Genomic DNA, 24,252 nt, shown 5'->3' with positions numbered 1-24,252 from the left:
ATCGTTAGAATAAATAGAATTATAGCTATATGCACATCATTATTAAAATGAATAGAGTAGTAAGTATGTACAAGTAAAATAAATAGAGTAATAAATATGTACAAATATATGCAAGTGCTGTAGGGAGGGGAAGGAGGTAGGGCAGGGGGGCGATGGGGAGGAGGAGAGAAAAAAGGGAGCTCAGTCTGGGAAGGCCTCCTGGAGGAAGTGAGCTCTCAGTAGGGCTTTGAAGGGAGGAAGAGAGCTAGTTTGGCAGATGTGTGGAGGGAGAGCATTCAAGGCCAGGGGGAGGACGTGGGCCAAGGGTCGATGGCGGGACAGGCGAGAACGAGGCACAATGAGGAGGTTAGTGGCAGAGGAGCGGAGGGTGCGGGCTGGGCTGGAGGAGAGAAGGGAGGTGAGGTAGGAGGGCTTGCGGTGATGGAGAGCCTTGAAATCGAGAGTGAGGAGTTTTTGCTTGATTTGTAGGTTGACAGGCAACCACTGGAGATTTTTGAGGAGGGGAGTGACATATCCAGAGCATTTCTGTACAAAGATAATCCAGGCAGCAGAGAGAAGTTCAGTTTGGTATTGTTTAAAGATTAATGCCTCATCATTATTATCAGGCTCCCAACAAATATGCTCACTTCTTGATTCAATGTTCTACTCTATTTTTACATCATTAGATAATATACTGCATATTTAGCAGAATGCAGTGTTAGTATTCAGCTGACCATGAAAACGTTTCTTGGCTTAAAAATTGTGTCTAATACATAACCCTGCCTTCTCTCTAGACGGTAAACTTCTTGTGGGCAGAAAATGGGTCAACCAACCTTCTTATATAGTACTCTCCCAAGTGCTTAGTACAGAGCTCTCTGCACACAGTAAGTACTCAATAAATACCATTGATTGATGGATTTTTTTTTCTTTTTGTCCTTTGATCGGGGTAGGATTCTTAATGACACCCAAAGTTATGACCGAAAGTCAGCTGCCCCACCCTGACCAGATGTTGAGAAACGCTTTGGCAAATCAACTACTATTGTTGTTTTACTTTAAATCTTTCCAATCAATCTGGTCTTAACTATAACAATATGAAAATAAGTAAAGTTCATTAAAATTGACTACTGTAAATCTAAAATCTCCTGGTTTTGTGACAGGTATTCAGGAGTAACACATTATACAAAGATATTGTTTCATATACATCATCAGATTCTGAGGAAAAATGTGTTCGTTTTTTCTTTATTAGAGGACGGACAGTTCTGGTGGGAAACTCAGGCAATTATCGTTATTATGGTGGGCAACTCTTAGGTGATCTGATGTACTGATTTAGATGAGACAATTTCAAACTTTTGGGAGTTTTTCCCACCTCCTATTTTAGGACACATAAAAAAAGCAGTTGTCCCACGTCTCCCTCCATGTACATTTAGGAAGAGAGGGAGGTGGTGGCAGAGAAGAAGTGGGGTAGAGGAAGAGAACTGGCAGCAAAGAAAAGGAAGAGGAAGTTAATGAAGAGGGAAAGAAGGGAAGAGAAGCCACAGTGACCTGACTTCAAGACCTGTGTGCTCAATCAGTCAATCAATGGTATTTATTGATCACTTATTGAATGCAAAGCACTGTATTGAGTACTTGGAAGAGAACAATATAGCAGAGTTGGTAGACACATCCCCAACCCACAGTGTTTCACAGTCTAGAGCAGGAGGCAGGCATTGATGTAAATAAAATACAGATATGTACAAAACTGCTGTGGGTCTGAGAGTGGGGTGAATATAGGGTACAAATGCAAGTGGCAGGACAGTGCAGAAGGGAGAGGGAGTAGAGAAAATGAGGGCTGAATAGGAGAACGCTCCTGGGAGGAGATGTGATTTTATTAATGCTTTGAATGTGGGCAGAGTGGTGATCTGTTGGATGTGAATAAGGAGAGAATTCCAAGCCAGAGGCAGGATGTGAATGAATGGTCAGCAGCAAAATAGATGATATCGAGGTAGACCAGAGACGTTGGCATTAGAGGAACAGAATTAGCATGCTGGGTTGTACAGAGAATCAGGAAGGTAAGGGGTAAGGGAATTATGTGCTTCAAAGTCAATGCTAAGAAGTTTTTGGTTGATGTGGAGTGAATGAGCAACCACTAGTAGTTCTTGAAGAGTGGGGAAACATGGACTGACTGGGTTTGTAGAAAAATCATCTGGGCAGCAGAGTAAATTTTGAACTGGAGTGGGAAGAGACCACAAGCACGGAAGTCAGCAAGGAGATGGATGCAATAGTCAGGATGGGATAGAATAAGTGCTTGGATTAGTGTAGTAGCAGTTTTGGTGGAGAGAAAAGTGTGGATTTTAACAATGTTGTGAAGGTTGAACTAACAGGATTTGGTGACAGTTTGAATATATGGGTTGAATGAGAGAATGAGTCGAGGACAATGTCAAGGTAACAGACTTGTGAGACAGAGAAGATGCTGGTGCTGACTACAGGGATGGGAACGTCATGGGGAGGACAAGGTTTGGGTGGAAAGTTAAGGAGTTCTGGTAAGACGTGTTAAATTAGAGGCATCAGTGAGATATCCAGGTAGAGATGTCCTGAAAGTAGGAGGAAATACAAGAATGCAGAGGAGAAAGAAGAGGGCTGGAGATGTAGATTTGGGAATCATCTTCAGAGATGATTAACACTTAACTGATGTTCAGTGTTTAGGGTAATCCTGGTACCTGAACTCTAGTACTCAAGGTTAAGCACTTGGGTACAACTTCAGAGAACCAGGCCCAGTATAAGGTTCATATCTCCACCTTCTTCCCTTCCCTAATTTCTTCCTTCCCCTCTCTTTTTCTTTTTCCTTTTCCTTTCTCCACACATCATCTTTTTCTTTGGCAACTCCTAAGGTGACCAGTATTTCTGGACCCCCTAACATCAATCCCTCCCCATTGCCTTTTCCTTTCTCAGACCCCTGGTCAGTTTTCTCCTCTTCCCCTGCTTTCTTCCTCCCTTTTTATTTCTCCCTCTGTCCAACTCTACCTCTCTATCTTTTGGTCTTTCTTAGTCTACCTATTGGCCCCAGTCTTCTTGAGCTTCCAAAACTCTTGCCCCCTCACTCACCTCCCACCTGTGATAATTTTGGGGGAGGGATTAGTCTTCAGTCCATGGCCTTCATTGTCCTTTGCACTAATGAGGGACCTATTCTATTGCAGGCAATAAATAATGGATTTGACCCTATAGATTCTGCAGAGCTGGCAAAATATTACAGGAAATCTCCAATGTTTGTGAATTCCAAGCCTCTGTTTCCTTAAAGGAATTTCGGGACAAGCCAAATTAAATTTTATCTTGCAGTTTTTACTCAGGAAAGTTGAAACTCAAAAGGCATAAGATAGCTTAAATGTGGTCATCCAGAAAGACAGAAGCCCCGTAAACTTGTCCTCACCATCATCCCTTAATCTGTCTGCATGGTTCACTTTAGCTACCTAGCAAGGAAGGAGGACAAAAAGGGTCTCTAAGGATGGTCTTGACTCCAGAACAGAGAAATCTAAATCCATCCTGCCCTAGCTCTGATGTGAATAAAAAAAACAGCTTCTACCACCCAAGGGGTTCCTTTCACATGGGATATTTCAGTTCAAGCATTTTTTGGCATAATTCATCATTTACAGCTCTATAAAAGAAAGTGACATTGTCAAAATGATGAATGGGGGGTCTACCCTTATTTATTTAACATTCATGTTGTATTACCTCAGTTTACTGGTCACACAATTCCTGCAGGAGCCTATTCTCCCATTTTCAAAGCCCTCTGTGACCTTCTGTTTTAAAACATCAGCAACAAGGATGCCAGATCTGGCTCCTAAACCAGAATTCAGGTAACATCCGGAGCTGCACACAGGGCTGACAGGAGAGCGAATTTGTTTTGACTAGCAAGCCAAGCAAACATAATACAGGTGCTGGATGGAAAGAGAGAGAGAGTTGGGTGGGGGACGGATGGGGGAGAGGAGGAGGGCGGGCAGAGAAAGAACAAGACAGAAGAACAGATATAGGGGCCCCATCATTAAGCGGTCTTACTTGTTCAAAAGTGAACAGAGCGATGAGCGGTATTTTGATGGTAAATTGTCATTTCTGGGGTATTCAGAAGAGATAGTTATGTCATTAGGCAGCAATCTATAATTAACTCATTCAAGTATCTGTGAAGGACAGGATTCTGCCAAGGACAGTAACAGCTATTCCACCTGCATGTTCATCGAAAGAGGGCGAGGAAGCATACAAGAGAATTACCGCCTTTGAGTTCAGCCAACAACTTCAATGAGAGTGACTGGCAATTAGCTAGAATTGTGTTGCCAGCTAAATCCATATTAGCTTTAAACCCCTACTAAATGCCCTAATCAGTCAGGAAACAGGGGTTCTAATCCCTGCTCCACAATTTGCCTGCTGTGGGACCTGGGGCAAGTCACTTAACTGCTCTGTGCCTCAGTTTCCTCATCTTGTAAAATAGATGCAATAACGCCAAGAAGAATACAGCAATGGTTTCTCAAACAGTGACCATCTACTTGAGGCAAAACAAATTTCTTTCAGTTGAAGAAAAACGTTCCCAAAGTGTAAGTGCAACATGGCCTAGTAGATAAAGCAAGGCCTAAGAGTCAGAAGCACATGGGTTCTAATCCCAGGTCTGCCACCTGTCTGCTGTGTGACCTTGGGCAAATCACCTAACTTCTCTGTAAGTCACTTTACTTTATCTGTAACATGGGGATTAAGATTGGTCTCTGTCCAATGGGATTAGCTTGAGTCTAGCCCAGAGCCTAGAACAGTGCCTGGCACATAGTAAGCACTTTATAAATACCATTAAAACAAAAAGCTTGTTTTCCAGGCAAGGAATGAGGGTCAAGTTGATGGCCATCCCAATGAATACTCTCAGAGGAGCAGAGAGGGACAGGAAGGAGCATGGCGTACTGGAAAGAGCACAGGCTTGGGAGTCAAAGATCATAGGTTCTAATCCTGGCTCTGCCAATTATCAGCTGTGTGACTTTGGGCAAGTGACTTAACTTCTCTAAACCTCAGTTACCTCATTTGTAAAACGGGATTAAGACTGTGAACCCCACGTGGGACTATTCTATTACCTTGTATCTACCCCAGCGCTTAGACCAGTGCTTGGCACATAGTAAGCGTTTAACAAATACCATTATTATTAAAGTATTTTGCCTGATCAGATGCACACTTATACTTTTCTGATAACCAACCCCCAAGCTGAGAGAATCTGGTAGACGAACAGCAGTTTGGCCAATGATACAATAAGGATTTGGAAAATATAATAATAATTATGTTTGTGGCATTTGTTAAGGGTTTACTATGTGCCAGGCACTGTACTCAGTCCAAGGTAGGTACAAGGTTTTCAGGTTGGATACAATCCCTGTCCCACACAGGACTCCCACTTTCAATCCCCATTTTACAGATGAGGTACATGAGGCACAGATAAGTGAAATGACTTGTCCAAGGTCACACAGCAGATAAGCGGCAAAGCAGAAATTAGAACCCATGACCTTCTGACTCTCAGCCTCGTGCTCTATCCACTATGCCATGCTGCTGAAAGTACATATTTGAGACAGGGATGCCCAGTGGAGGGGAGATACTTTCTTAGAACACAAAGCCTGTCATTTGGTATAAATGGGTCAGGAGAGAGAGGAATTGCTGTAAATCAACCTACACTCCCATTATTATTATTACTACTACTACTACTAATAATAATAATAATTGTACTATTTGTTAAGCACTTACTATGTGCCAAGAACTTTACTAAGCACTGGGTAGATACAAGATAATCAGGTTAGATGCAGCCTCTGTCCCACAGAAGGCTCACAGTCTTAATCCCTATTTTATAGATGAGAAAACTGAGGCACAGAGAGTGAAGTAATTTGCCCAAGGTCACAAAACAGTAAACTGGCAGAGCCGAGTCCTTCTGACTCCCCCATTTCTCTTCTAATACTGCAGGGGTCATTTTCTTGTCAAAATCAGAATTAAGGAAAGTTAGTGTGTAGTACACACCATGCCCAAAACTGCACACAAACCATTTCCTCTAGCTCCATGGCATACCCTGGCTCACGTTATCAGATGCCTGCTCCCTGATTCCCTACAACACCTTAGCAAAAAATGATTGTTAAAATGTACTGTCATGACAGACCTGAGTGATCCAGCTGTAATCTCATTAGGGGCTTTGTTCCCAATAGAAACCAAGAAAAAGGCTAGGCCTTTGCTCCAAAAGCAAGAATTAGGTTGGCTTTGGAATCAAATGGGCAATGCCAGGCAGAAAAGAGGGTAGCCCCATGAGGGCTTAACCTGGGCTGGGGCTCAGCCCCGGGACCTGTTCCAAACCTCCATCACCCCATGAACAGCTCTGCTATTTGTTTAAGCCTCAGGCACTCTCAAGACTGGCACAAGCTAAGGAGACGCAGCAAGGAACGTGTTTGCCAACTCTGTCGTATTGTATTCTCCCAAGGGCTTAGTACAGTGCTCTGACCATAGGAAGCAATCAATAAATATCTAAATATCACTGACTGATGGTGGTATTTTGGGGGGGGGGTATTCATGGGGGATGCTGCTGCTCCCCCTTCCCACTTTGCTCATATTTCAATCACTGAATGAGGGGCCGGCTAGCTGGGGATCAGCTTCTAGTCCCACCTGCTTTGACACGTTAAGCACTGGTGATTACATCCATCCAGATATCCCCTCCACTGAGTCAGACCTAGAGTGGTCAATGATGGCACACTGACCTCCCAAGCCTCCAGTCTTTCCCCACTCCAGTCTGTACTTCACTCTACTGTCCAGATCACTTTTCTACAAAAATCGTTCAGGACATGTTTCATCACTCCTCAAAAGACTCCAGTGATTTTCCATCCAACCCTGCATCAAACAAAAACTCCTCACCACTGGCTTTAAAGCACTCAATCGCCTTGCCCCCTCGAACCTCACCTCATTACTCTCCTACTACAACCCAGCCCGCACATTTCGCTCCTCTAATGCTAACCTGCTTGCTGTGCCTTGATCTCACCTTTCTCACCGCCAATCCCTCGCCCACGTTCTGCCTCTGACCTGGAACACCCTTTCTCCTCAAATCCAACAGACAAGTACTCTCCCCTCCTTCAAAGCCTTATTGAAGGCACATCTCTTCTGAGAGATCTTCCCTCACTAAGGCCCCTATTCCTCTTCTCCCACTCCCTTCCGTGTCACCCTGACTTGCTCCCTTTGTTCTTCCCCCTCCCAGGTCCACAGTACTTATGTACATATCTGTAATGTATTTTAACATCTGTCTCCCTCCCTGGACTGTAAGATCACTGTGGGCAGGGAATGTGTCTGTTTATTGTTATATTGTACTCTCCCAAGTGCTTAGTACAGTGCTTTGCACACAGTAAGCACTCAATAAATACAATTGAATGAATGAACGTGGATCCTAGACACCCAGAATGCTCTGTGTGTTTTGCCAGGTACACGGCATAGCATAATTATATTCTTCAGAAGTCAGTTTCAACCTACAGCCTTTCTCTAGGGTGGACTCCTGAGCCCGCCATTTTGCTCCAGAACCTCTGTGCTCCCTCCTTGAACCCCATAAACATAAGCATCACTCCTAAGATGTGGAACTCAGCAGCCAGAACTGAGGCAAAGCAAAGCTGAGTGATTCTAATCGGAGATCAAGCCATCTTGTGTCTTATCTGTCGGGCTTTGGAGTCAGAGATCATAGGTTCGAATCCTGGCTCCGCCACATGTCTGCTGTGTGACCTCGGGTAAGTCACTTAACTTCTCTGAGCCTCAGTTACCACATCTGTAAAATGGGGATTAAGACTGTGAGCCCCACATGGGACAACCTCATTACCTTGTTTCCCCTCCCCAGTGCTTAGAACAGTGCTTTGCACATAGTAAGCGCTTAACAAATGCCATTATTATTATTATTATTATTATTATTATTATTATTATTACCAGCCAGGGGACAAAACAGCTGAAAACTGGACCTTCAAGTGTGAAACCAGCCGACTCCAAAGTCAGCATCATCTACTAAGAACACACCCAATCTTCCTACGCAGGATAGGAGGCTGAGCCAATTCATTCATTCATTCAAGCGTTTTTATTGAGCGCTTACTGTGTGCAAAGCACTGTACTAAACACTTGGGAGAGTCCAATACAACAACAGACACATTCCCTTCCTACAAGCTCACAATATAGAGCCAAACACGAGGGCAAAAAAAGAGGGGAGAGGAAGAAAGGGGCTCATCCAGATGGACCCCATCTGCTGTACAATGGCTTCCATCTGACAACACAAGCCCAACAGAGCCAACACGGAACCTTAAGGTCCCAGTACCACAGGACTCCCAAACCACCTGAAGGCAGAGCCTTGGAATGTTTTCTTCCACCAGTGGTTATGGGGTTTCATTTCCCTTGCAAAACCCTGGCCATAAAACCTCAAGGCACATTTGCACTAAAATCTCATCATCCCCATTTCACAATGGGGTCACCCAAAGCCCCAAGCCACAACCTGTCACTACCTACTGATCGTGGGGATTTGGGGGTGGTTCATGGCTCCATCTCACAGGTCTGCTTCCCCCCCACAAACTAACGCAGATCACACTCCTCCGCTCCGCGACCTCAGTTCCACAGAATGCACAAAGAAAAACCACTGGGAAGAAAAATAATACAAATAAATTACACAAAAGGAAAAAGAGAAAGAGAAAAAGAAAGAAAGCATCAGGGAGAAAAATAAGGCTTTGGAAAAATAAAAGCCGAGAACAAAGCTCTCTAATATTACTAGTTAAAAACCAATTTGACTGTAAACTTTAATTCATCTACTAAATGTCAAGCACCATTGGATATAGCAGCAGCTCTATACCTCTCCTGTTATTAATACATGCTTAGCTGCAGTGGAAATTAGAAGGTCTCTAATAATACCCTTCCAAAAACACTTCAGATGAAAATTTCTGTTTGAAATTTAAGGAGAATTCTATTACTGTAGTAACAAGTTATATAAAAGGCAAATGTTAGGATCGAAGCATTTCATTTAGATCAACTTATTTCTGACATTATATGTGTGCTATTTTTTCAGGAGGGTTAGATTCATTGAATAGGACCAGTGTGTGGCCCAGCGTAAAAGAACACATTACCCAAGGGTTGCCTTTCTTTTAAAACCGTTTAATTTCTTTAATACCCAGAGTCTTTCTATGGCAATTGTCATAAGCTTTGTCACCTCAGTGCCCTGTCAAAGATAAGCCAAACGGGTTCCATAGACCCCCTCTTCCTCTCAGCTACACAATTGCAGTTTCGCTTTTCAGAGAAACGGATTGACATTGGAGCTGCAATTATGGAGTGAACATCCTCTGCTCCTGTCCCCAAAGCACACCGGGGGCACGGCAGGTGCTGAGGAAGGAAGCCAATCTGGATCTGGATGATGACAGGGAATAATGCTCCACATAGAGAGAACACTTGTATTTCAAAGCACTTTGACATCTCTCCCCTAGCTCTTTCCTTAGACCTCACAGCAGTGCTTGAAGGCCAAGAGGGATAGGGCTCATAATTCCCATCTTACAGATGGGAAAGCTGATGGCTGGAGAGATTCAGCCATGTGCATGAAGACACATGGCATCTTGGTAGCAGAGCTGCCATGGGAGCCTGGATGTCCAAACCAGTGCAGGCACATCCTACCTTGTGACTCTCCACAAAATACAGATATATACATATGTGTATGTGTGCGTATATTTTTTATGGCATTTGTTAAGCACTTACTGTGTGCCAGGCACTGTTCTAAGGGCTGGGGTAGATACAAGTTAATCAGGTTGGGCACAGTCCCCATCCCACATGGGGCTTGTAGTCCTAATCTCCATTTTACAGATGAGGTAAATGAGGCATAGAGAAGTGAAGTGACTTGGCTAAGGTCATGCAGCAGACAAGTGGTCAAGTCAGGATTAGAACCCAGGTCCTTCTGAATCCCAGGCCCATGCTCTAGCCACTAGGCTCCTTCTGCTCCTTCTTAAAACAGCTAGGCCATGCTGATTATTAAAACAACTTCCTCTCTCTACCTGGCTGCTCCTGTCAACCACAACACCGAAGCCTATTCAACTGCACCTCATTGTCTGGTAGTTCCAAGCAAACATGCCAAAGGATTCCTTCATCCTGATGCGAGCTCATCCTGATGAAGAGAAAAAGACTTTCATTTAGACAAGTAGCAGAATAAACAAAAGAAATTCCTGACATTTTTTCCCGTCAGATCAGCAAGAGGATCTGTATTTCTTCTTTCCAGAATGAGCAACCGTGTCAGAACCCAGTGCCACGGCAGAGTGAGAGAAAACTGTGGGCTGCACACAAACGCACCCCATAAACAAATTCCCTTTACCAGTAACAATATTGAGTCTTATTCTTCCTATATTGTGGGGGAGGAGTGAGAATGCATAAACTTATGATATGGATAGCACAACTCAGTTTGACATCCCCCTCACCGACCCCACCTGATATTCTTTGGGGTAGGTCCAGGGAAGTTGGCATTCATTCATTCAACTGTATTTATTGAGGGCTTACTATTCATTCATTCAATCATATTTATCAAGTGCTTGCTGTGTGTAGAGCACTGTACTAAGCACTTGGGAGAGAACAATATAACAATAAACGGACACATTCCCTGTCCACAACGCATTTGCAGCCATCGAATCCCTTCCTGACCTCTCCCTGAAGTATTCTGGCTACTGGTCCTCCTAGGAAACATAACAGGGATGTGTTGTCCCCCTTTCTAGCTCTGGCAGGATGCTGGGTGGTCTCTGGGGGTCTTCTCAAGAAGCAGGTACTCCCAGGTGATAAGGAGAATTCTAATACGTGCCCAATTTGTTTTCTGAGGAAAAGGAGGAGTATGAGGAGGAAATGATCTACTAGCAGAGTCTGCTTTGAGGGCATGAGCAGGCAAGAGTGACTGCCTGATATTACCCTCCACTCCTCAACCCTAGGGCTTAGTACAGTGTCTGGTACATAGCAAGCACTTAACAAATATCACTAAAAAAAAGGTGGCATACCTGTGTACCAGTTATTTTCTTATTCTTATTAATAATCAAGATCTTATTGTAATATTCTAATGTTCTAAAAAATAAAGGATCTGGGGATTCAATAAGCCCTTTCCTCTGGATACCAGAAGCAAGTGTTTGATGAATCTGTATTTTGAGTATAACGAAATTAGGTAATCCTTATTGTTATGCTGGGTAAAAATCAGAAAAGTCTGAAAAACAAAAACAATTTCTTACATTTGTCTCTTTTTCTCCTAGGGCTACTAAGGCATTATATGCTCTATTTTTATGGTATTTATTGAGAGCTTATTGTGTGCAGAGTACTGTACTAAGCACTTCCAAAAATATAATACAGCAGAGTTGGTAGACGTGATCCCTGCCCACAAGGAGCTTGCATTCTACAGGTGGAGACAGATATTAGAATAGATTAGGGGTAGGGAAATAGAAAAATATAAGAATACTTACATAAGTATTGTGGGGTGGGGGTGAGGAATTACATTCAAGAGTTTCTTTACATTCACCTCTCAAAATGCTCACCCAAAATGCTCTGAAATGGTAGGAGCACTTTAGACACCCAGGAATTAATCAGTCAATGGTATTTATTAAGTACTTACTTTGTGCAGAGCACAAGATAGGGGTGCTAAAGTCTGTGTGGAGAAGCCCCTCAACCCTACCCTCCCAGCCCACAGATGAAGTGAGGAAGGTGGTGGACCAGACCAGATCAATAAGAAATATGGCTGCAGATTGGCTGGGTAGAATCAGGTCCATAAATTACAGGGACTGCTTGGGGGTGACCAGCAAGGAAGAATGTCAGCTGGGGATCAGGTCAGTCAGACTATCAGACTTCATCTGGTCTTTCCAGAATGGAGTGATATTCCTTTTGCCAGAGGTCACCTTCAGTCAGTCAGTCGATCATATTTATTGAGCACTTACTGTGTGCAGAGCGTTGTAATGGTGATGATGATGATGGTGGCATTTATTAAGCACTTACTATGTTCAAAGCACTGTTCTAAGCTCTGGGTGTACTAAGCTCTTGGGAGAGTACAATGTATAACCGACTCATTCCCTACTGATGAGCAGCTTATACTCTGGGGGGGAGACAGACTGATATAAATAAATAAATTACATAGCAGGTGACTACAGAATAGAAGATTCTGGAAATACCAGAACTCAGGGCAGCCATCAGTGTGGGGACTTGCTGCAGATAGAATTAGGCATTCCTGGGGTTGGCTACTCAGTGGCTAACAATTAGAATGGGATGGTCAAGATCTTAAGGACAGCTCTTCCAAGCAGTGCTCCCAAGAATATCCCCAGAAGAATGACTAGAAAACCAAGAGGTTGCCATTTCGCCCCACAGCAGCAGCAGTGTTCCAAAAGCTTCATGGCAGGCACAAGAAGTCTATGAGTCAGATCAAAGGTTTCCCTCTGGCACAGTTCCTGAGATAAGCATATTGGTGATTCTTCCTACCCTCGATGTTCCCGGATTGTAACTCCTTATCCATTGCAGCACTTCAATCCCTTGACTGCAGCCATAAAAAGGATGCTGGCAAGTCTTTACTTAAAAGCCACTGTGGCTATGGCATTTAATGCTTGATTTGCTACCCCCCTCACAGACTTTTAAGGAAAGCAGCATAGCTTAGAAGGTAAAGCAGGGGCTTGGGAGCCAGAGGACTTGAGTTCTAATCTCAGCTCCACCGTTTGTCTGCTGTGTGACCTTGGGAATGTCCCTTCTCTGTGCCTCAGTTTTCTCAACTGCAAAATGGGCATTCAATACCAGTTCTCTCTCCTACTTAGACTGTGAGCCCCATGTAGGATAGGGACTGTCCAGTAAACTTTTATCTCCCTCAGCACTTATAGTGGTGCTTGATGCATAGTAAGTGCTTAACAAATACCATATTTTTTTTAAAAAAAAGAGCATTGTACTGAACACTTCGGAGAGAACAATACAACAAAGTTGGCAGACGTTCTCTGCCTGTAACAAGCTTGCAGTCTAGAGAATAGAAGCAGACTGCATACCAATTGGAAACAGCAGAGGAATGCAGTGTTACACTTGTTTTATAGTGCATCCTACCCATGATTACTAATTTTAAAACTGTCATGATTCTCTTGCCAAAATTATGGCTTTTCCTTACTTGTTAAAACCCTTTCACACCACTTGCAATGCAAATCTTCTCCACACTGCTGAAATGGAATTCGTTCAAGAAAGAAATTAGAAAAATAATTGATGTAATGGCCATAACCTTGAAAACACTTGTGCTGGAATTTGGAGGATATGGGGGGATTCAAATTCATATCTGTAAACTCATCTCTAGACTGTAAGGTCATTGTGGGCTGGGAAGGCATCTATTATATTGTTTTACTGTACTCTCCCCAGTACTGAGTGCAGTGCTCTGCACACAGTAAGCACTCAATAAATAGGATTGAGTGACTGGTGAGATGGAGATGTGCTAACTTCTGAACCAATCATTTGGTTGGGAAATTGTGACTTTCAGAGTAATCCAGTCTAGCAGAGGCTGGAGGACATACTCTTTCAAAATTCACAGCTCAGGCTTTTCTCTGTAGCTGTATTTACAACAGGCAGACTATATGGTAGCCTCAAAAAAGAAAACCAGGAGAATGTGAATAAATTCTGGATGCTGCTTGGCAGCCCTGAGGAACCCAGCCTCATTATTTATTCAAATAAAGAGGGATTGGGGAAAGTATTTTTTGCTGCAATTCAGGCCAGTTCAAATGGGCACACCAGATCACGCTACTGGAGGTAGGATATGTTAGTCAAGAGTATTGAGAAGCAACGTGGCTTAGCAGAAAGAACATGGGCCTGGGACTCAGAGGACATGAGTTCTATTCCCAGTTCCGCCACTTGTCTTCTGTGGGACCTTGGGCAAGTCACTTAACTTCTCTGTGCCTCAGTTCCCTCATCTGTAAAATGAAGATTAAATCCTTCTCCCCCCCTACTTAAATTGTAAGCCCTATGTGCACAGGGACTATGTCCAACCAGATTACCTTGTATCTACCCCAGAACTTAGTTCAGTGCTTGGCACCTTATTATTAGTATCACCATTATTATCATTATTTAAACTCTACTGTGGGGAGAGAACACTATTTAGCAATGGAGAGAATGTTATAATGGTTGAAGACAGGGCCCTGCAAGGGGGCTTACAATCTAATGGAAAAGAGGCACAGACACAAATTGTTTCCCAACTGGGATGGGTAGAGTAAGGAAAACTGGATAGGGGAGTAAATAATCAATCAGCCAATCAATCATGTTTAGTGAGCACTTACTGTGTGAAGACCACTGTACTAAGCACTTGGGAGAGTACAACACAACAGAGTTCGTAGGCATGTTCCCTGCAAGTAAATGAATAGGTGTTGTATATGTAAAGTACTAAGGATGGCTGTGTGAACATAAGTGCCCAGGTAGATGCTGGCATGAGATGACCAGTAGGATTCAATCAGGGAATACTTCATTCATTCATTCTCATATTTATGGAGCACTTACTGTGTGCAAAGCACTGGGAAGAAAGAGTACAGTATAATGTAACATTGCAGGCAGAGTTGTAATCTGATAAATCGGAAGAAGAGATTGCAGAGAGGTCCACCATTGAGAAGCTAATGAAGTAAGTAGTCTAGCCAGGACACAACAGGGACTTGAACCAGGATCATGGTCACTGGGGTGGAGAGGAAGAAGTGGCTAGTGGTGTTCTTTGTGTGTATCCCCATCCCCTTTGGAATCTGCCCCATCGGTAGCAAATATCCACTGTTGCTTGGAAGCTCTGCCCTCTCCTTCCTCCCCTCCCTGTTCTCTGGAGGGATAGTAATTATCCAATGGGCTGAGACACCGTAGACAGCCAGAATTGATCTTTCTGGTCAGAACACATTCACTCTGGAAATTGTATTTCCCAATCTGGTTGACTGATATATAAACTTATCCACTGGCTTGTTGGGCAAAATGAATGGCACTGGCCAAATCCCTAAGCACTTCTATTCCTCAATTTTCTCTTCTGTAAAATGAGAATATGAATATTTGCTCCTTTGTGACCTCATAGGGATGTTGTAAGTTTAAAAAGAAAAAAAGTACATTTAAAAATGTGCAGGGCTTCAGGACTTAAAAGCAGGTGAAAGCTACTACTAGAAGTCTAATGGATTCTCATAGAAAGTAAAATACAGTTGGGAAACAGGCATCTGGCTTCCATGAGTAACTTTTTTAGAAAATCATTAGAAAAGCAAGCAGGCAGGAAGCACTTTGAGCTCGTTGGACAAAAGTGCCCCATAAATCCAGGGTATTATTACAGAAAGATATTCTCATATTATTATTGCCAAAGGAATTCCTGGGCAATGTCTAAGTGCCCCAGAACCTACAAAATGATCATCACTTTGAAACACAACAATAAACCTTTAATACAGTTTACTGAGGCACTTTCTCTGGAACGTGTTCTTAACTGAATGAAGGCTTTAATTTTTTCCCATTTTATAACTTTAGGTGCAAAGAACCACAAAGCACAATCATGATTACCTACTGCTTTTTAATCATCCAAATGTGCCTCGTCAGTTCATAAATCTAAAACCGCACAGCTTTTTATATTTTGGAAAGAAGATTTTCACAGGGTTAGCCTCTGAAAGACCTGGTGTTCTAAACAAATAAAGAAGGTGGAAATCCTTCCTCATGGGGAGAGAAACAGAGCTTACCCGGGGCTGCCGAATGAGAGATTAAAATCTTATGACCGCGAAAGAGAGTCTGAAAGTTACACAAGAACACAAGCGGGGACCCTCTCTTGCCCAGTGAGTCTAGGGACAGTCAGTGTTTCCATTGCAGGCTCCTGTTTGCAGAGGTTAATAACTCAGCCTATAAAAATCTGCAGCGAGCTGAAACACAGCACCGCAGGCTCAGCACAAGGGAAACTTGCTTTCTCAAAATATGGTTTAAATAACCCAGGCATTTTCTAAGTTACAAGAAAGCAAAAAACATAGAAGTTTTGTGGTTTCACACTGGTCTTTTTATGGTCCTCAAAACTCAAAAAACAGATTTGATTTTTAAAAATGCCATTTTGCATAATCCTGACTATTGTTTTGGACTATTAAAAGAACACCAATCAATGTGAGGTTTTTGAGAATTTGCCCTTTTATTGTTAATTTCTTTTTTTTTCTTTTTAGACCCTCTCAACCCAAATACCCTCAACTTGAGAACTATTTTGGTCTCTGTTTTGGTAACTGAGGAGAAAAACTGGACCACCAAGAAAAGTGTTTCCTTGACCAAAGGGAAGAGGATCCCCCAAGTAGGGAGGCTGATGGCTTGGAATCCATCCTTGAGCACCCCCTTCAGAAGGTTGTGGCAAAGAGAGAAGAAAGGAACACTCCAAGGGCAGGACAATCTCAAAAGGCCCTCTTAAGCCCATCAGACTTGGGTCCTAAGGGTTTAGGAGCAAATAACGATAACAATAATTGTGATTTTTTTAAGCATTTACTTTGTGTCAGGCACTGTTCTAAGTGCCGGGGTGGAATCAAGCTAATCAGGTTGGATACAGTCCCACATAGGGTTCACAGTCTTAATCCCCATTCTACAGATGAGGTAACTGAGGCACAGAGAAGTTAAGTGACTTGCTCAAGGTCACAAAGCAGAATAGTTGCAGAGCCCAGATTAGAATCCAGGTCCTTCTGACTCCAAGGCCCGTGCTCTATCCACTAGGAAACACTCCAGTTCATATCTGCTCTGCACATAGTAAGCGCTCAATAAATACGATTGAATGAATAGCTCTATTTATCCACCATGTTGAGATTTTAGGTTTTGACAACTTGACATCTCTTTAAAAGTATGAACATGTTTGTTGGCAATACCGAGTTGAGTCATTTATGGTCTACTGTGTCAACAATCCGTGGTTTATCACTACTCAAGGGGGATGGACTTTGAGGCTCTCTAAATCGGTCAATCACTCAGTCAATCGCATTTATTGGGCACTTACTGTGCACCAAACACTGTATTGAGCACTTGGGAGGGTACAATATAACAATGGACATGTTCCCTGCCCACAACAAGCTTACAGTCTAGATCCAGCCAACACATACTCTAAATCCAACATGTCATTGGCCTGAGGCATCAAGATTCTTCATTGCCTATGTCAATGAGCTACATTAGGTTTCTATGGTGAGTGTGATTCCTCTGGCCCTTCTTTTGAGTTTTCTTTCTCTTTCCTTTCCTCTTCACATGGTTAAGTAATTTCAGTCCTGCCTCTGACATGTTGCAGAGCAAGCACCCACAATATTGGCTTCTGATCAACACCTTCTGCCTCCAGATTGAGGTTCTTGAAGCATATCCAGAACATGTGGGCAGAGAAAGACACTAACCTCCACTATTTTCCATGAGACAGCCATGGATGCTCTCTTGTCTTGTCTTGTCTTGTCCAATCCATTGCGACTCCATGGACACACCTCTCCCAGAACGCCCCACCTCCATCTGCCATCATCCTGGTAGTGTACCTGTAGACTTTCCTTGGTAAAAATATGGAAATGGTTTACCATTGCCTCCTTATGCTCAGTAAACCTGAGTTTCCACCCCTGACTTTTTCCCATGCCGCTGCTGCCCAGCACAGGTGAGTTTTGACTTGTAGCTCATTGTCTTCCACTCTCTAGCCACTATTCAAGCTAGGAATAGAATGGCTATACCTCTGCTTGACTCTCCCTCCCATAGCCAAGACTGGTAGAGTACTGGAAACTCTCCAGTTGTGATCCTGAGAGGGTAGCTACACTCCATTCATTAATGAAACTCTCTATATCTAGACATGAGCAGTGTCTTCCAACACTGGAGCAGCTGTCAATAAACAGCCCCATCCAGAAACAGGGAAAAGAAAACAGAGATAAAACTTGAAAAATTTATCTGGAATTTCTGGGCATCCAGACTGGTCTCAACTCATGCAATCCACATAACTGAGTTTTTACTGCAACCTGGATGAGCTAAGTGGCAAATAACCATCTCCAAGTGCCAGGGCTGATATTCACACAATGAAGAAGGAAAAATTACATCCTCTAAATTTGAGGAAGTCTAATTTTATCACCAATTTCCCCAAAGGCCTATCAAAACCCATTTGTAAAGATCACCATAACACTAAAATTAGGCAGAGGGCTTTCCTTTTAGTACAGTACATTTATTGCCAATGCTCATGAAAAATCCTGGTTGTGGAATATTACCAGATATTTGAAAAGTAAAAGTCAGCCTCAGCTCAAAATCCATAAACCCTGACATTTGTCCATAATATAAATGCAAATATGCATTTATTCACTTGGAGTATGGAGTACTATTGCAACATCTTTCAGTGGGTGATATGTGGGTCTATATGCATTTTCACATGTTTACCACATTGGTGCTGTCAATCTTAGGTTGAATTCTGGGACTGTGCCCTTTAACTGGATCTGCTAAGCACGAAGTGTCAATACTCAAGAAACCCCAAATGCTGATACTACTTTCCCAGCTTGCTTCCCCTTGACCTTGAGAAAACAATGAATTCACTTTATGGTTCCATCGCGTTCTTGGCCAGAGATAGCTACTTAATAATAACTCTGGTATTTAAGTGCTTACTATATGCCAGGCACTGTACTAAATGCTGGGGGAGATACAAGGAAATTGGGTTGGACATTGTCCCTGTCTCACATGATAATAATAATAATAATTATGGAGTTTATTAAGTGCCAGGAACCATACTAAGCACTGGGATGGATACAAGCAAATCGTATTGGACACAGCCTCTGTCCCACATGGGGCTCACAGTCTTAATTCCCATTTTACAGATGACATAACCGAAGCACAGAGAAGTGAAGTGACTTGTCCAAGGACACACTGCAGATAAGTGGCTGAACCGGGATTAGAACCCAGGTTCTTCTGACTCCCGGGCCCGTGCTCTATCCACTGGGTCATGCTGCTTCCCTAGCCATTACTTGCCACTGCGGCTTCAATAATCCAAGTGTGGTCTACCATTTACCTTCTGACTGATACCAGACAATGATACAATTTACAGGCACAGCCACAAATTCGAATCAGCAGGTTAGGGGACAATGATAAATTTTGTTAATGATTGGACTAACAATAACAGAGCAGTAGACTACAGATGTCATGGTTGACCTTGACTTTCAAACGCTGATACATTTCTCATTCATACCAACCATACATCAGTCTTCTGCCCACCTCAGTCCAATCAAGTCGCACGCACTGTTGATCACTGCCTGTCTTCAGCTACTCTGACTCTTCTCAGGTGGCATTTAGAAAGGGACCCCAAAATTCCCTCCAGCCTCAGGACTTGTTGTTGACTTCCATGCTGTGTCTGATTGCTTCAAAATGCTCCTGAAAGCAAGAACCTAAAGGAAGCAAGTCCAAGAGAAACAAACAGAACACATCTCCAGCCCGAGGGGCGTAAATTACTCCAGGAAGTTAGTGCAGCCTGATGGAAAGACCATGGGTTCGGGAGTCAGAGGACTTCGGTTCTAATTCCGGCTTTTCCACGTCTTTGCTGGGCGACCTTGGGAAAGTCACTTCACTTTTCTGTGTCTCAGTTATCTCATCTATAAAATGGGAATTAAGACTGTGAGCCTCAGTCGAGGAATGGGCTGTGTCCAGCCTGATTATTTTGAATCTACCCTAATGCTTAGTACAGTGCCTGGGTTTACCCAATACCATTAAAAAAAAAAAAAAGAATCAGGATTCTAATCCCAGCTCCACTACTTGTCTGCTATGTTTCTTTGGGCAAGTTACTTAAATGTTGTGTGCTTCAGTTTCCTCCACTGTTAAGTGGGGAATAAATCTTCCTGCCTCCTACTTAGACTGTGATGTTGGAACAGGGACTAAGTCCATCCTGATTATCATGTATCTACCCCAGTGCTTCGTACAGTGAATGACACATACTAAGTGCTAAGTACTATTATTATTATTATTAGATTGTAAGCTCCCTCTCCCCTCTCAGGGTCACACCTGGAGAGTTTCCAGTACTCTACCAGTCTAGACTTTGGGAGGGAAAGTCAAGCAGAGGTATATCCATTCCATTCCTAGCTTGGACAGTGGCTAGTCAGTTGAAGGCAATCTGCTACAAGTCAAAACTCACCTATGCTGGGCAGCAGCAGCATAGGAGAGAGTTGAGGGTGGAGACCCGAATTTACTGCTCAGAAGGAGGCAATGGTAAACCACTTCCATATTTTTACCAAGAAAACTCTCTGGATATACTATCAGAACAACTGCAGTTGGAGGTGGGGCGTTCTGGGAGAGGTGTGTCCATGGCATCACTAAGGGCTGGAGATGACTCAATAGCATAAAAGACAAAAAGCTCCCTCTAGACTGTAAGCTTGTTGTGAGCAAGGAAAGTGTCTGTTATATTTTGCCATATTCCCCCAAGCGCTTAGTACAGTGTCCTGCACCCAGTAAGTTCTCAATAAGTGATTGGTTGATATTATAAAAGCAAAAAAATCTATAGGTTAAATGAGAAGCTGAATGAATCCATGCACAGAAGGCCTATCATGGCTTTAGACCAATGTTTGCAGGAAAATCTAGCGATGTTAGCTCATGAAGGATGTAGAGAAAGGTCTTTGTAGATTCCCATTGAACCCAGGACATATCATTATAGTCTTGCAGTCTCTAAACTGTAAATTCCTTGTGCGCAGGGAATGTGTATTAACTCTGATTTATTTTATTCTCCTACATGCTTAGTACAGCGCTCTGCACACAGTAAATGCTCAATAAATACCATTGACTGGTAGTACATTCATAACTTGGTGGTTGAACGGTGACAACCATTGTACAATTCTTCCAAATGTCTTTTAGAACCACTGGAGACAGAACAGCGATCTGACCCAAAAAGGCTCTGTCTGCTTCTTATCTCATTTTCCGTCTCTTCTACTCTAGTTGCATGGTAGGCCTACGACAGAAGGCGAGGAGGAAGGTGTCCATGACAGCACCCCTCTGGGAGATAGGGGCTTGACCTTTGTACTAGTGGAGTTCATTTTCAGGGGTCAAAATTTCCATTTTTCATATTTCTGCCATGGACCTTTTCCTCTTCCCCCGCCCCACTCCTCCCCCAACAACCCTCAACACCCCACACTCCCAGTCCAGCCCTAGTCCTAGCAAGAAAGGCCATGAGGTACTAATTAAGGGCCCTAGACATGCCAAGGGAGAGTCAGCGGCTCATCTGCATTGTCTCACAGACTGGGTGGCCGCTTAAAAATCCCTTAATCAACAGGGTGTGTTCAGCCTCATATGGGAAACCTTTGCTCTGAGATTCCTTGAGCTGTTGAAGTAGTACGATATAGTGCATAGAGCATGGGCCTGGGAATCAGAAGACCCTGGGTTCTACTTCTGGCTCCACCATTTGTCTCCTGTGTGACCTTGGGCAAGTCACATCTCTTCATTGTGTCTCACTTACTTCATCTATAAAATGGGGATTAAGACTGTGAGCCCCATGTGGGACAGGGACTGCGTCCAAAATGATTTTCTTGTTTCTTCCCCAGCACTCAGTACAGTGCCTGGCACATAATAATAATAATAATGGTATTTATTAAGTGCTTACTATGTGCCATGCACCGTTCTAAGCTCTGGGGTAGTTACAAGGTAATCTGGTTGTTCCACGTGGGGCTCACAGTTTTAATCCCAATTTTACAGATGAGGGAACTGAGGCCCGAAGTCACACAGCTGACAAGTGGTGGAGAAGGGATGACCTCTGACTCCCAAGTCCGTGTTCTTTCCACTAAGAAACATGCTGCTTCTCAGACAAGGGGAAGGGGAACATAATAAGTATTTAACAAATACCGTAATTAGCATTATTATGTCACACTACTGAAGCTGCTGGTTCTCACTCTCTCTTTCTCTCTCCCTCCCTCCCCTCCCTTACACCCAATGGCCTGGCCAAATGGAAACAGGACACATTCTTCTGGAAGGCTTTGTTTCACATTCACCCTTCACATTTCCTTTCATATTCACAGTCCCTCTAGACTGCAAGCTAGTTATAGACAAGGAATGAGTCTTCTAATTCTGTTGTATTGCACTTCCCCAAGCATTTAGTACAGTGCTCTGCACTTAATAAGCATTCAGTGAATATGACTGACTGATTCACCAAATATTCCTGCCTGTTGCAGTAAACTGAATTCCGTGCCAGTCGATTTTTAAGACTTGACCCACATATTATAATACCAATATGCGTTCAATGCAGATCAAACCAAGGACCACAATGGGGTAATTCTAATAACTGGTTGTGGCTATTGTGCTAAACTGGTGATTAGCTAAAATCAATAGGTTTTATTGCCAAAAAAGCTACCACTCTAAAAACCTTTGAGGCTTTAGGGCCATAGATGCATGATGCTTTTACTCATTTAAAACCAATTTGTTCTGATGGTGCTATATAGTCATTGCCAAAAGCCATTGATTGAAAAAAAGAGAAAATTCCTGGTTAGCTAAAGGAAGGCAGGACCCTAAGAGTAGCAATGACAAACTATAATTCTTTGACTCTATATGAAAGCAACCACCAGAGAAGTTAAACTAGAGGGCCGACAAGACCCCCACATTAACTATTACAAAAACAGAAGCCTTGCACTGGGGCTGAACAGCTAACCACACACCATGTTTGAGGGAACCCTGGATCATTTGAGATTGTATGGATTCAAGCCAAGCCTGGAAGGCTTGTAAAGTAGCAGTATTGGTCCTTTAGGCTAATGTTGAGGGGAGGAAGGAACTCTCCCGGAAATGAGTCTTAAAGCTCCTTCTGCTGATGCCAGAAATGTAGCTTTGGCCTCCCCTGGGAAATTCTGAGATTTGCCACTGCCACCAAAAAAATTTGCATAGTCCCTCCCATAATCCCCTGTATTCACGCTAACTATACAATTAAAATAGAAAAGTTGGCTACAAAACAATGGCATTTAGTTTGTAGTGCACCCGGTCTTGTCAAAAAAAAGAAAGAATTATCTGGATAGGAAAACATTTTTCTGATTCAACCAATTGTCTACCAGTGGGAATACAGCCCACTGCGTACATCAGGTTATATTTTAAAGGGCAACAGCCGTGTGTCAGGGATCTACCTGTTTTTGTTGTTTTAGACACCAGCTCTGTATAGAGAAGAATTTAAACTGCAAAACCCCAAATTGTTCCCTGAGAACTTGTCCTAAGAATCCATGGAAATACTGTAAACACCAGAGAAAGCTGATTAGCTGAATCACCTGGGTTCAAGACGTACTCAGATTGCTGAAAATTGGAATGATCAAACAAAATTGACTTTAGCTTTCTCAGACCAGGACGCAACTCATTTCATAGAATTCCTGGATAGCTCTTCCTCATGGGTTCGATGGGCTTTAGTTCAGCTAGTCAGTCAGTTGGGATAACCAGAATTTGGCTAATGGGATTTTCCCATCAAGCTACACTGTGAATCCTTGAGTGGAACAGGGATTGTGTCTGACTTGATTATCCTGTCTCATCTCCACTGCTTAGAACAGTGCTTCATGCACAGTAAGCGCTTTAAAAATCCCATAATTATTATTAACCATTAGCTACACTGTGAATCCTGAGTTGGACAGTGATTGTATCTGACTTTATCTTGTCTCATCTCCAGTGCTTAGAACAGTGCTTGATGCATAGTAAGTGCTTAAAAAAACCCCACAATTATTACTATTTATCACCTTTCAACTTAGAGAAATTCACCTGCTTCCTGCAGGCATTCATTCATTCAATCGTATTTATTGAGCACTTACTGTGTGCAGAGCACTGTACTAAGCTCTTGGGAAGTACAAGTCAGCAACATATAGAGGCGGTCCCTACCCAACAATCTAGAAGAAACCTTCTTCTAGAAACCTTCAGCCTGCAATCACAGGACACACAACTAATATTGCACATGAATATGAACAGTCCTTCTTTCCATCTAAACCCCATTTCAAAGACTTGTACTCTGCTGGGGCCTGAGGGTTTGCAGCCAAGTCATGAAACTAATGACTATTCAAGAAAAAATGAAGGCACATGCTCTAGAAATCTCCCAAGTGCTTAGTGCAGTGCTCTGCACACAATACGTGTTCAGTATCAATCAATAGATCTACCACTTGGTCTGCTGTGTGACCTTGGGTGAGTCACATAACTTCTATGTGCCTCAGTTACCTCATCTGTAAAACTGGGACTCAGACTGTGAGCCCCATATTTGTTCTGACGATTTTGACACCTGTCTATATGTTTTGTTTTGTTGTCTGTCTCCCCCTTCTAGACTGTAAGCCCATTGTTGTGTAGGGACTGCCTCCATATGTTGCCGACTTGTACTTCCCAAGCACTTAGTACAGTGCTCTGCACACAGTA

At 43.0% G+C, this 24,252-nt stretch overlaps 2 non-coding genes across 2 annotated transcripts; one reads left to right on the top strand and one right to left on the bottom strand.

Annotated features, from left to right (window-relative positions):
- Positions 1-17,555: 17,555 nt before the first annotated feature.
- Positions 17,556-17,693, bottom strand: LOC119937303. The gene has a single exon (XR_005453985.1). It is a non-coding gene; the product is annotated as a small nucleolar RNA SNORA7 (small nucleolar RNA).
- A 2,200-nt stretch (positions 17,694-19,893) lies between these two features.
- On the top strand, positions 19,894-20,031 carry LOC119937637. Its single transcript, XR_005454171.1, has one exon. It is a non-coding gene; the product is annotated as a small nucleolar RNA SNORA7 (small nucleolar RNA).
- The last annotated feature ends 4,221 nt before the right edge of the window (positions 20,032-24,252 follow it).

This window comes from Tachyglossus aculeatus, chromosome 1 (genome assembly GCF_015852505.1).
Source record: "Tachyglossus aculeatus isolate mTacAcu1 chromosome 1, mTacAcu1.pri, whole genome shotgun sequence".
NCBI classification, from domain to species: domain Eukaryota; kingdom Metazoa; phylum Chordata; class Mammalia; order Monotremata; family Tachyglossidae; genus Tachyglossus; species Tachyglossus aculeatus.
This window is presented reverse-complemented; position numbering and strand designations above follow the sequence as displayed.